This window comes from Saimiri boliviensis, chromosome 7 (genome assembly GCF_048565385.1).
Source record: "Saimiri boliviensis isolate mSaiBol1 chromosome 7, mSaiBol1.pri, whole genome shotgun sequence".
Classification (NCBI taxonomy): Eukaryota; Metazoa; Chordata; class Mammalia; order Primates; family Cebidae; genus Saimiri; species Saimiri boliviensis.
The window spans coordinates 36469236-36483001 of record NC_133455.1 but is presented as its reverse complement, the minus strand read 5'-3'; the positions used below and the strand labels follow the sequence as shown (position 1 = coordinate 36483001).

At 38.8% G+C, this 13766-nt stretch overlaps 1 protein-coding gene across 1 annotated transcript in view; it reads right to left on the bottom strand.

Annotated features, from left to right (window-relative positions):
- Positions 1 to 13766, bottom strand: part of CDK17 (cyclin dependent kinase 17) — a 118373-nt gene that overhangs the window by 91747 nt on the left and 12860 nt on the right. The gene's annotated exons all lie outside the window — the stretch shown is intronic.

Genomic DNA, 13766 nt, shown 5'->3' with positions numbered 1-13766 from the left:
GCGGGCACCTGTAATCCCAGCTGCTTGGAAAGCTGACACAGGAGAATCACTTGAATCCGGAAGGTGGAGGTTGCAGTAAGCCAAGATTGAGCCACTGCACTCCAGCCTGGGTGAGAACGAATCCGCGTTTAAAAAAAAGAAAAAGAGAGAGAAAGAAATTAACAATTACCTCAAAAACATGTGAGATATAAATCAGAACGCATGTATTGTACCTAGCACACAGTAAGCATTTAACATACACTATTTTTGCCACTGTATACTTCCAAATTATGAATATCCAATTTATGTACTGTATATAAAATTGCAAGCTACCTATCACTAACCCTCTTTCCCCAATTACAGCCAAGATGAGAGATTAATTAGCTTTTAAGGAGTAACATGGCAGCCAAATTGGTAAAATTATTTCTACAAAAATATTATGGATTTCAGATAATCTGCAAGCAGATTTTCCCACTAGACAATTCTTACGTGAAGAATGTCATGACAAACTGAATAACTCTGTGAACAGCCTTTATTTTGTACATACATTAAAAAAACTGTTAGGTAAAAACTAGATCTCTGGGGCCAACAGGTCATTCTTCACCTAGGTTCACAAGAACTTTGTGTCCTGATCCCACCACTTTTCAGCTCCATCTCCAGAGACGTATTCAGTGAGTGCTTCATTGCCTCAAAGAAATTATTTGTAACTTCTATTCCCTTAAGGTGTTTTGCTCAGATCTCTTAACTTTACACAAGTACATCCTACCAGGAACCATTAACCCCTTCCCCTTCATCCCATGCTCTGTCCTCTTGGCAAATGCTTATACTTCCTTTATAAATTTAGTCAAATGCCCCTTCTTCCCAAGAAGCAAGACCAGAGATCTCAAGACTCTGTGGAAATCAGGAACAGGGAGGAACTAATTTACTTCTCCACAGAAGTAAAAATAAGTTCAAATGGGTGAATACCAGTCAAGTCGTAAGCTTTTCAGCAAGTGAGGTTATCAGAAGAGCCCATCAGAAATAAATGAAGCAACACAGCAAAGCAACTTAGAGCTACAGCCACTCCAAAAGCAGAAAGGTGCATATACTTGGGTCTGCTGCAATGCACAAATATATCCTTGTCCATCCCAATCCTAATCCACCTAAGACTTTCTCCACATCAGCACCAGGTCATCTCAACATTGCTGAACAGTTAGTCACACAACAAAGCAGTTTGATCAGCTAACCTAAATGGGCCTCAACACTGGCCAATAATCTTAGTATAATTCTCTGCTGTGCTTGGTCTCCCACTCTCCCCAGTGTCTACTTCAAACCATCTCCACTCTCCACAATTATATGGTGACCCTTCCCCTAACCCTCACTGAGTGCCTGTGTGTATACACACAAACAGAGTTAAAGACAGAGCTTTCTCAAAACATCAACAAAGCTGAAGAAAAAAAAATTTTTAAGGAAAAATAAATAAATAAATAAATAATTTTTAAAAAGAGCTTTCAGGTAGAAATTTCCCCAACTAACCCACACCAGTATCTTCAACTCTCCTTGCCTATAATTACAGGAGTTTGACCAGTCCTTCATTATCCTAAAAACATCTTTCTTGGCTTCTCAATAACGATATCCTGGTTTTCTTCCAACCTTTCTGGCCACTCCTTTGCACATTTATTTCACCCCTTTACCCTAGCCTCAGCCACACATAAACACAACAGTGTGGCCTAAGTCCTGGAACTCTTGAGACACAGCATTTTTCTTCTATGTTTCCTCCTCCTTAGTCAAGCTCATTGTGGGTGCACAGCATCTAAGCAATAACTCCCAAATTTCTGTCTCTGATCCAACCTCTTTTTTTTTTTTTTTTGAGACGGAGTTTGGCTCTTGTTGCCTAGGTTGGAGGGTAAAGGCATGACCTCAGCTCACTGCAACTTCCGCCTCCTGGGTTCAGTGATTCTCCTGTCTCAGCTTCCCACGTAACTGGGATTACAGGTGCTCGCCATCATGCCCAGCTAATATTTTATATTTTTAGTAGAGACAGGGTTTCACCATGTTGGCCAGGCTGGTCTCGAACTCCTGACCTCAGGTAATCCACCTGCCTCAGTCTCCCAAAATGCTAGTATTACAGTGAACCTGACCTCTTTATTAAGCTACCAACTCATCTAGCCAACTGCCTACTTGGGCATGTCAGACACCTAATTGTTAAAAGTCAGGCCTCATTCCTCAGGGGAAAAAACTGAAAATCAAACCATTTACCAAGGGAATGCACTGTCTTTGAAAATGAGCCTAAGAATCAGACTTTTTATAAATACGTGTTCAAGATTCTTGTGACTCTAAATGGACAGTGAGAACTGAAACTCTCTACACAGAGTTTATAATCTACATTAACTATCACTATACAGATGTCTTCAACAACATGACTTTGCTATTCCAGGAAACTCTTGTTCAGGCAGATAAGAGTTACAAAAAACTTCATTGTTCATTTCAGGAACTTCCCAAAAAACCCATATAAACCAACATCAGACTATTCAATTTTTCAATAAATAGTAGCAAATGATTGTTCACTTTCTAAGATATTGAAAAATCTCACCTCAAAACTCTTGCCTTGCCATGTCTGTCAATCTTAAAATATTGCATCATGATCCTTACCTAATTCTAATAAAGCGTTGCATTAAAATACCTAAACCAGACTTCAAACCCTCAATAAGTACCCCAACTTTGCTGTTCCTTCCTGGTTTGCCATTCTTTTTACCACCCAACAGCCCCCTACAAATGCTTATAAGTAATATACTCAACAATAATTTTTGGTGGTATTTTCCAGGAGCCAACATTCCACTGTACAACGAGAGAGTGTCCCAAATATCTATTAAAAGCTCAGTTCAGTGACACTAGTTTCATCACAAGCAATGCAGGGAAAATATTAATGCTGTTATAAAAGGCTAAGTTAAATCATCACCCTGTATTAGGCAGCATCCACTGACACTACTGGCCCAATTTCTGAATGAGTTAAAACAGCAAACTGGCCCACTAATTAAACTTCTGGAGATTATAGAATTTAGTAATCAGAGGACCATAACTACTGGTTGGTAGAAGTTCTAAGGAAGACGAGAAACAGATTATAAGCAGGTCTAATAATCTAATGAGGATCCCTATGAGAAACAAGGAAAAAAACAATTGATATATGAATAATCTACACCACTGATAATAAGTAGAAAAACACTATGAAATACACTATGATTTAACAGTGAAAAGAAACTCTAAAAAAGTTTCCATTTACCATAATAATCATTTATCAGTTGAGACTTCTTACCAAGAGTAAACGCCTAAGGATTTCTTTTACTGAAAGTCATTTAAATCACCTCTATGGCCACAACCATGCTGATGCAGCTGTAAGTAGAAAGCAAAGGGTAAGCATTTAAAATGCCTCAAAGATGTAAGATGAATTGAAGGATCCAAATTTTAAACTCTAAATGTGGAAAACACAACCACAAGTATTAGAAGAAAATGTGGATGAACTTCCTTATGACCTTGGAGAGGTGAAGACTTTGCTAAATGTATTTCAAAATCCATATAAAAGTCAAAATTTATGCATGAAAAAATCATAATCTAAAATATATGTATTTGCAACCCACATCACAAATAAAGGCTAATCTCCCAACAGGGAATTCTTAAAAGCAAAAGACCAATGACCTAATAAAAGACACGAGAGTTCATAGCAGAGAAAAAAATGTAAAATGCCCCTTAAACATATGAAAAAATGTCCAATGTCATTGATAAAGAGAGAAATACAATAGCATAAGTTATACTAGTTCTCATCTATCGAATGCAAAATTCAAAAAGTCTGACAACACATTCAGTTGCTGAGGTTATGGGAAACAGACCTGCTATACACATAGGTAGCAGTACAAAATGCCAATTTGGCAATATCTAACAGAATTACAGAAGTAGTTCTTTTAAAATGAACTTTAAGTATCATTTCAGATTTACAGAAAAATTGTAGAGTTCCCTCAGACCACACTCAGTTTCTGCTGTTAAGATTTTACATTAGTATGGTATATTTGTTACAATTAATGAACCGATGCTGATACATTATTAAAGTCCATATTTTATTATGATTTCTTAGTTTATACCTAATGTCCTGTTTCTGTTCCAAGATCCTATGAAATTTACTACATTACACTGTAGTAATCATGTCTTTTTTTTTTTTTTTTTAAACAGGGGTAGACAGAGGCAAGTCATGTCTTCTTAGGCTCCTCTTAGCTATGAGTTTCTCTGACTTACCTGTTTTTTATGACCTGGACAGTTTTCAGGTATTTTGTAGATGTCCCTCAACTGGGATTTCTCTGATGTTTCTCTCATGATTAGACTAGGGTCATGGTTTTTTGGGAGGAAGACTATCCAGGTTGAAATACCATTCTCATCACATCATACTGTCAACACAATTTATGACTGTTGATGTTAACCTTTATCACAAGACTGAGATAGTGTTTGTCAATTTTATCCTCTACCAAGCTACCTTATTTCCAATTTTCAACGCTGTATTCATTGGCAAGAGGTCACCTCATGTAGCTCACACTTGAAAAGTAGTGAGTTGTGTTATACCTCCTTGAGAGCTGTGTATCTAATTCTGCACAGATTTGTCTGTTCTTCTCTTATTTAGTCAATCATTTATTTATTTATTTTGTTTCAAAATCAATTAATCATTTATTTCTATCAGCATGAACTCATAGATAGTATTTTATGCTTTGAGTTATAAGTCAATACTACTTTTTCATTGCTCAAATTATTCCAGTATTGGCTATTAGAAACTCTTTCAGTTGGCTGTGTCCCTATGACATAACTCATTCACTGTTTTTGTTTGAATAGTTCCTTCCTCTCCTCTTGTTTAAGTACTTCTTCCTGGAGCACCACAAGATGCTCCAGGTTAATTTTATATTTTTATGGCCTGCCCCGGTCCTAAAATCAGCCATTTCTCCACAGAGGCCTGGTTCCTTTTACTGGAGAATGGTATTAGAAACCAAGATCTGGGCAACAGGTATGCTCACTGCTACAAGGATATCATTGCTTCTAGGTTCCCTCAGCTGACAGAGGAAGAAAATTGCCTGTGCAAACAGAAAATGTTATGTGTATATTGTTAATCATTTGGCATTGTAACAATGCAAATGTTAGGAAAACAAGAACAACCCAAACATCTACAAAGGACTGAGTGACTAAACTATGGTACATCCACATAATAAAATATTATGCAGGTACTAAAAATAAAAATCTTTATTTAGATATGGAAGGATCCATATAAAATACATATTTGTTTGTAACTGCAAAAGGAAACATTGGAAGGATAAACAGGATACTAAAAAGTGTGGGAGGAAAACAAAGTAGCAAGTAAAGGAAGAAATAAGACTGTGTACATCCTTCTATATGCTTGAATTTCATCTGTTCAAAAAAATTAAGTTTAATTTTAGAACTTAAAATGTACAATAGTGGAAAAATCTGAAGGGTCGAAATACTAAGAAAGAAAAAGGTATTAATTTCTGAAATGTAAATACATACTATGAGACAAAGTAGCTCGAACCTAGAGATAATATACCAAAAAAATTTAAGTTTAGGTTGGGCATGGTGGCTCTCGCCTGTAATCCCAGCACTTTGGGAGGCCAGGAGGATCCCCAGAGGTTGGGAGTTCCAGACCAGCCTGACAAACATGGAGAAAACCCATCACTACAAAAAATTAGCTGGGAATGGTGGCAAATGCCTATAATCCCAGCTACTCGGGAGGCTGAGGCAGAAGAGTCACTTGAACCTGGGAGGCAGAGGTTGTGGGGAACTGAGATCGTGCCATTGCACTCCAGCCTGGGCAACAAGAGCGAAACTCCACCTCAAAAAAAAAATCTAAAGTTAGTAAAACGGAGGTATTTCAAGTCAAACTCAGTTGAATTCAAAGTGCTGAAATGCTACAGTACAGCTGCTAAAATTAATATATTACCAGAACCTCTAAGTTTACTGAATTACTGTTAAATGGAAAGTGTTTTATGATCACGTACAATAGCAGGGAGGTAAAGGCTAAAGAAATGCAAAATAGGCCGGGCGCGGTGGCTCAAGCCTGTAATCCCAGCACTTTGGGAGGCCGAGGCGGGTGGATCACGAGGTCAAGAGATCAAGACCAACCTGGTCAACATGGTGAAACCCCGTCTCTACTAAAAATACAAAAAATTAGCTGGGAATGGTGGTGTGTGCCTGTAATCCCAGCTACTCAGGAGGCTGAGGCAGGAGAATTGCCTGAACCCAGGAGGCGGAGGTTGCGGTGAGCCGAGATCGCACCATTGCACTCCAGCCTGGGTAACAAGAGCGAAACTCCGTCTCAAAAAAAAAAAAAAAAAAAGAAATGCAAAATAATTTGTAGAAACACAATTTTTATATTCTTGATTATAAGATATGCTGATATTTATAGTAAACAAAAGCATCTATCATTTCTACATTTTGTAAATCTAATTTTTTTTGAGACAGTGTCTCAAGTCTGTCTCCCAGGCTGGCTGAAATGCAGTACCATAATAGCTCACTGCAACCTCAAATTCCTAGGATTAAGCAATTCTTCCACAGGTTTAGCCTCTTGAGTAACTAGGACTGCAAGCACACACTACTATGCTTGGCTAATTCTTTAAACATTTTTTTGTAGAGCTAGGGATCTCACTGTGTTGCCCAGGTTGGTTTCAAACTCCTGGGCTCAAGAAATCCTTTCACTCCTGCTTCCCACATTGCAGGAATTATAGCCAACAGCCACCATGTCCAGCCATAAATCTACTATTTATATCTCTTATTTCTCCAAACAAAATGGTGAAACCAATTTCTAATTTACAGGAACATTTCCTCATTGGAAGATAAAAATGGCAGAATTTCTAAATTAAACACACATTTCCAAGTGCTCCTAAGAAACAGTAAAACAATTCTCCCTGGGCGCAGTGGCTCACATCTTTAATCCCAGCACTCTGAAAGGCCAAGATGGGAAGACTGCTCGAGGCAAGAAGTTAGAGACCAGCCTGGGCAACACAGACCCCATCTCTACAAAAAACACAAAACTTAGCTGTGCATGGTGGCATGCACCCGTAGTCCCAGCTACTATGGAGGCTGAAGTGGGAGGATCACTTGAACCTAGGAGGTCGAGGCTGCAGTGAGCCATGACAGCACCAATGTACTCCAGCCTGAGAGACAGTTAGCCTCTGTCTCAAAAAAACAAAACAAAAAAACAGTAATTCTCATGTCTCTGAGGTGAACCAAAAAAGGCAAAAAAGGCACAAGTAGCTCTTTTCAGCTCTTTTTTTTTTTTTTTTTTTTTTTTTTTGAGACTCACTCTGTTGCCTGGATCTTGGCTCACTACAACCTCCCCCTCCTGGGTTCAAGCAATTCTCTGCCTCAGCCTCCTGAGCAGCTGAGTTTACAGGTGTCCACCACCATGCCCAGCTAATTTTTATATTTATAGTAGAGATGGGGTTTTGCCATCTTGGTCAGACTGGTCTTGAACCCCCGTCCTCGTGATCCATCCACCTCAGCCTCCCAAAGTGCTGGGATTACAGGCGTGGGCCACTGCACCCAGCCATTTTTTTAGCTTTTTTTTTTTTTTTTTTTTTTTTGAGACGGAGTTTCGCTCTTGTTACCCAGGCTGGAGTGCAATGGCGCAATCTCGGCTCACCGCAACCTCCGCCTCCTGGGTTCAGGCAATTCTCCTGCCTCAGCCTCCTGAGTAGCTAGGATTACAGGCACGAGCCACCATGCCCAGCTAATTTTTTGTATTTTTAGTAGAGACGGGGTTTCACCATGTTGACCAGGATGGTCTCGATATCTTGACATCATGATCCACCCGCCTCAGCCTCCCAAAGTGCTGGGATTACAGGCTTGACCCACCACACCTGGTTTTTTTTAGCATTTTTAATATGGGAAAGCAACCCTTTGAGAGTGCTTCTGAAGCACCAACATCACAAAAGTTTGTCCATTTAACTTGCAGAAGTTCATTTGTAACTGTACACACAACTTTCCCAATGGCTTCACTATAGAAAAAAATAATATTCTGCCTAAGAAGTGTTCAACAGCCTCCTTCCTGGAATATCTCCCCTCTTTGACTTCATTTCCTACCACTACCTCTATGAGCAACCTTTATCTCTTTATTTCTATTATATGGAAATACTCATTAGGCTGGTAAAGAATAACATTTTTAAAGGAAAATAAAATAAATCTTTTTCATATCTCTTTTTTACATGTTCTTTTTTTTTTTTTTTTTTTTTTTTGAGACGGAGTTTCGCTCTCGTTACCCAGGCTGGAGTGCAATGGCACGATCTCGGCTCACCGCAACCTCCGCCTCCTGGGTTCAGGCAATTCTCCTGCCTCAGCCTCCTGAGTAGCTGGGATTACAGGCACGCGCCACCATGCCCAGCTAACTTTTTGTATTTTTAGTAGAGACGGGGTTTCACCTTGTTGACCAGGACGGTCTCGATCTCTTGACCTCGTGATCCACCCGCCTCGGCCTCCCAAAGTGCTGGGATTACAGGCTTGAGCCACCGCGCCCGGCCTTTACATGTTCTTTTATCCTAGGAAGTGGTTCTCTTCTCTCATTTATTTGTAAAGCTAACTACCTTTAGCATCACTTCATCTGAGGCATCTACTTAATACCCTCAGCTAAATGTTACTCTCTCCTTCTCTTCATGATAATCCTAAATCCTAAATAACACAAATAAACTAATATACTCTATCATAAGCCACCAAATCTTTTCTCAAGATGTTCTTTAAGCTTTCTGAGGACATTCCAAGACAATATACAGTCCTAAGATCTCACTGGAAATCCATGTAGATAGCATTTCAGGGGCAATGCCATGTTGATTTTGACTGGATATTCATACAAACTTTTTAAAGAGATGAATGGTAGAACTAACCCTTATCTGTAAGTTTTGAATTTATAGTTTCATCCCATATACAAAACCATTTTTTAAGGAAAAAAAAAAAAAAAAAAAAACAGAAGCTCTTTACATGACACAACCTGGACAATGGGTAACAGGAAGTCTATTCCAACTCCTGATGCAACTCTGATACATATGCTGACATACCTAGGGCTCAAATTTTATAGCAGGAAGACCAGTTTTGAAGAAAAAATAGAGACTTCTAGGGAGCTGAAAGGACCACCTGCAATTTTTCTCCCATAAACTTTACTACTGCCCTTAGGTCTACATTTTTTTTTTTTGTCTGTCATTTACTAAAGAATTAAAAATACATATATAAGAGTATCAAAATCATTAGAAGAAAAAAAACAAGAGTTTTGTGATACCAGATATTAAAATATATTATAAAGCACTGATAATTAAAATAAGCTGGAATGAATATAAAAATAGACGGACCACCAAAACAAGTTATTTCACTTTAATTATATACAATAAATTGATATAAACCAAATATCAGAAACAATAATTAAAAAAAAAAATGATGCCAGGACTCAGAGAGCAGTCATAGTTTCCCCCTTAGCAGTTTGTGGGGATAATAGGGGTGGGAAGAGGGCCAACATCTCAGAAATCAAAGAAAGTCAAATATAAGTAATTATATTTTTCTAAAACCAATGATTAAAAGCAAATATTTTAAATAATCATATCACTAAATCACTAAAAACAGATGTGGCTCATTACTAGTGGTACTGATACAATAGAGAATACCAGAAAAGGGTTCAAAGATTTTGATTTGGAAATTCCACTTCTAGATACCTACCCTAAGGAAATGCAGAATAGGGTTGGGGGGGAGGATATCACATGTTCAAGTTTGTCACCACACAATTTAAAATAGTGAAAACAGAAATACATAAGATATTCAGCCTATTTTGAACACCTCCAAGCACACAAATTAGAAAATCTACAGGAAATGGATAAATTCCTGGAAACACACAACCTCCCAAGATTAAACCAGGAAGGAAGTGAAAACCCAAACAGACAATAACAAGTTCCAAAACTGAATCAGTAATTAAAACAAAAAAAAAATCCTACCAACCAAAAAAAGTCAGGGACCAGATGAATTCACAGCCAAATTCTACCAGACATACAAAGAAAAACTGGTACCAATCCTACTAAAACTATTCCAAAGAAATCATGGAGGGTTTCCTCCCTAACTCATTCTAGGGAGCCAGCATCAGCCTGACACCAAAATCTGGCAGAGATACAAAAAAAAAAAAAAGAAAACATCAGGACAATATCCCTGATGAACAGACACAAAAACCCTCAACGAAATACTAGCAATGAACTCCAGCAGCACATCAAAATGTTAATTCCCCGCAATTAAGTAAGCTTTGTAACTAGGTTACAAGGTTGCTTCAACACATACAAAACCATAAATGTGATTCACCACATAAACAGAATTAAAACAAAAAACATATGATCTTCTCAAGAGATACAGAAAAAGCTTTTGATAAAGCCCAGCATCCCTTCATGAATGGGCAAAAGTTGGAACAATTCCCTTGAGAACTGGAACAAGACAAAGATGCCCATTCTCACCACTCCATAGTACTTGGAAGTCCTAGCCAGAGCAATCAGGAAAGAAAAAAATTTTTAAAAATCAAAGGCATCTAAAAAGAGAAAGAAGTCAAACTATCTTTTTGCAGATACAATATGTATCCAGAAAACCCTAAAGACTCTGCCATTGGGCCGGGCGCGGTGGCTCAAGCCTGTAATCCCAGCACTTTGGGAGGCCGAGGTGGGTGGATCACAAGGTCAAGAGATCGAGACCATCCTGGTCAACATAGTGAAACCCCGTCTCTACTAAAAATACAAAAAATTAGCTGGGCATGGCAGCGAGTGCCTGTAGTCCCAGCTACTCAGGAGGCTGAGGCAGGAGAAATGCCTAAACCCAGGAGGCGGAGGTTGCGGTGAGCCGAGATCGCGCCATTGCACTCCAGCCTGGGTAACAAGAGTGAAACTCCATCTCAAAAAAAAAAAAAAAAAAAGACTCTGCCATTGGGAGGCCGAGATGGGTGGATCACAAGGTCAAGAGATCAAGACCATCTTGGTCAACGTGGTGAAACCCCGTTTCTACTAAAAATACAAAAATCAGCTGGGCGTGGTGGCGCATGCCTGTAGTCCCCAGCTACTCGGGAGGCTGAGGCAGGAGAATTGCTTGAACCCAGGAGACAGAGGTTGCAGTGAGCCGAGATCGCACCATTGCACTCCAGCCTGGGTAACAAGAGTAAAGCTCCAAAAAAAAAAAAAAAGACTGCCAAAAGGCTCCTAGAACTGTAAACGACTTCAGTAAAGGTTCAGAATATAAAAATCAGTAGCATTTCTATACAACAACATTCTACCTGACAGCCAAACACAATCTTATTTACAGCAGCCGCCAAAAAAAATGAAGTACCTACTATTACATCTAACCAAGGTCAAAGATCTCTAGGAGAACTACAAAATGCTGCTAAGAGAAATCAGTGATAACACAAATGGAAAAATATTCTATGCTCAGGAATTAGAAGACTCAATATCATTAAAATATCCATACTGCCAAAAGCAATGTATAGAGTCAGTGCTATTTCTAACAAACTATCAATATAATTCTTGACAAAATTAGAAGGAAAAAAAAAAAAACTCTTCTAGGATTCATACAGAACCAGAAAGAGCCCAAACGGCCAAAGCAACCCTAAGCAAAAAGAACAGTGAAAGGAATCATACTATCCAACCTAAAACAAAACAAACCAAAATAGCAAGATACTGATACAAAAACAAACACACAGACCAATGGAACAGAATGGAGAATCCAGAAATAAAAGTTGCACACCAAAAACCGTTTGATCTTCAACAAAGCTGCCAAAAATAAACAATGGGAAAAGGACTCTCTATTCAATAAATGGTGCTGGGATAACTGGATAGGCATATACAGAAGAATGAAAGTGAGCCCCAACTTTTCATCATATACAAAATTAACTCAAGATGGATTAAAGGCATTAAACTATAAAATCCTAGAAGAAAACCTAGGAAACACTCTTCCAGACATCAGCATTGGCAAAGAATTTATGGCTAAGTCCCCAAAAACAACTGCAATGAAAACAAAAACTGACAAGTGGGACCTAATGAAACTAAACAGCTTCTGCATGGCAAAGGAAATATCAAGAGTATACAGACAGCCTTCAGAATGGGGGGAAAAAAAATTTGTAAAACTATGCATCTAACAAAGGACTAATATTCAGAATCCATATGAAACAAATCCACAATGAAAAAAAAAACAAAACAAAAATACAAAACATATTGGAGAAAGGCCAAGATAATACTTGAAGGTAATAACCACTGTGTTAGAGAAGTTAGATTGTACATTTTTATATGATTATACATTCTTACATTTTAAAAATAATTGTCTAAAACTAATAACTGAGACTACACAGATAGGAAACAATATCACCGATAAGAAACAAGTTAAAAGAGTAAGACACTAAAGGAATGAAACATAAAATAATTGAAACAAAAGACAATTTATACATATACATATACTCCTTAAGAAAACTGGCAACACCTGGTAAAACTGGAAGGCTCCAAGTAGAACAAAAAAAGGGAGGGAAAAATAAGATGGAATGATGGGAAGGTTTTTTGGTTTTGTTTGGTTTTGTATTGAAACGGGGTCTCTTACTCTGTAGCCCCAGCTGGGGAGCAGTGGCACAATCACAACTCACTGCAGCCTTTACCTTCCAGGTTCCAGCAATCCTCCCACCTCAGCCTCCAGAGTAGCCAGGACTACAGGCGTGCGCCACCACACCTGGCCAATTTTTAAAATACTTTTTATAGAGATGGCATTTTGCCATGTTGCCCAGGCTAGTCTTAAACTCCTAGGCTCAGGTGATCTGTCCACCTCAGCCTCCCGAAGTGCTGGGATTACAGACGTGAGCCAACACACCCAGCTAGAAAGTTTTAATTACTTTGCATTTACTTCAAAAAAATTTCCACTCATTTATGTTTATTAAAAACTGATATACTGGCTAGGCACAGTGGCACATGCCTGTAATCCCAGTACTTTGGGAGGCTGAGGCGGGAAGATCACTTGAGCCCAGAAGTTTGAGACCAGTCTGCGCAATACAGTGAAACCTCATCTCTCTCTACTCTCTACAAAAACTTTTAAAAAATTAGCCAAGCATGGCGGCGGCACCTGTAGTCTCAGCTACTCAAGAGGCCGAGTAGAGGGATCTCTTGAGTCCACGAGGCGGAGGCTGCAGTGAGCTGAGACTGTGCCATTACACTCCAGCCTGGGAGACAGAAAGAGACCCTATTTCAAAATGAAAAACAAAAAAACTGACATATTACATGGACATATTGCAAAACGGTAAGTTTTTATTTTTTTTAATTTTTTTCTTTTCCATACCCAATTCCTGCAGAACAGTAAGTTTTTAAAAAGAAAACGAAAAAAACAATAAAAACTGACATAAGCAAAGAAAATCTGTACAGAAAATATCTCAAATCATGTATCACCAGAAACAGTAATTTTTTTGTTTGTTTTGAGACGGAGTTTCGTTCGTTACCCAGGCTGGAGTACAATGGTGCGACCTCGGCTCACCGCAACCTCCGCCTCCTGAGTTCAAGCAATTCTCCTGCCGCAGTCTCCCGAGTAGCTGGGACTACAAGCGTGCACCACCATGCCTGGCTAATTTTTATATTTTTAGTAGAGATGCGGTTTCACCATGTTGACCAGGATGGTCTCAATCTCTTGACCTCGTGATCCACCCACCTCGGCCTCTCAAAGTGCTAGGATTATAGGCGTGAGCCCTGAAACAGTAATCTTAAGAGACGTTATCACCTAGGACTCCCTCCTCTGTCATG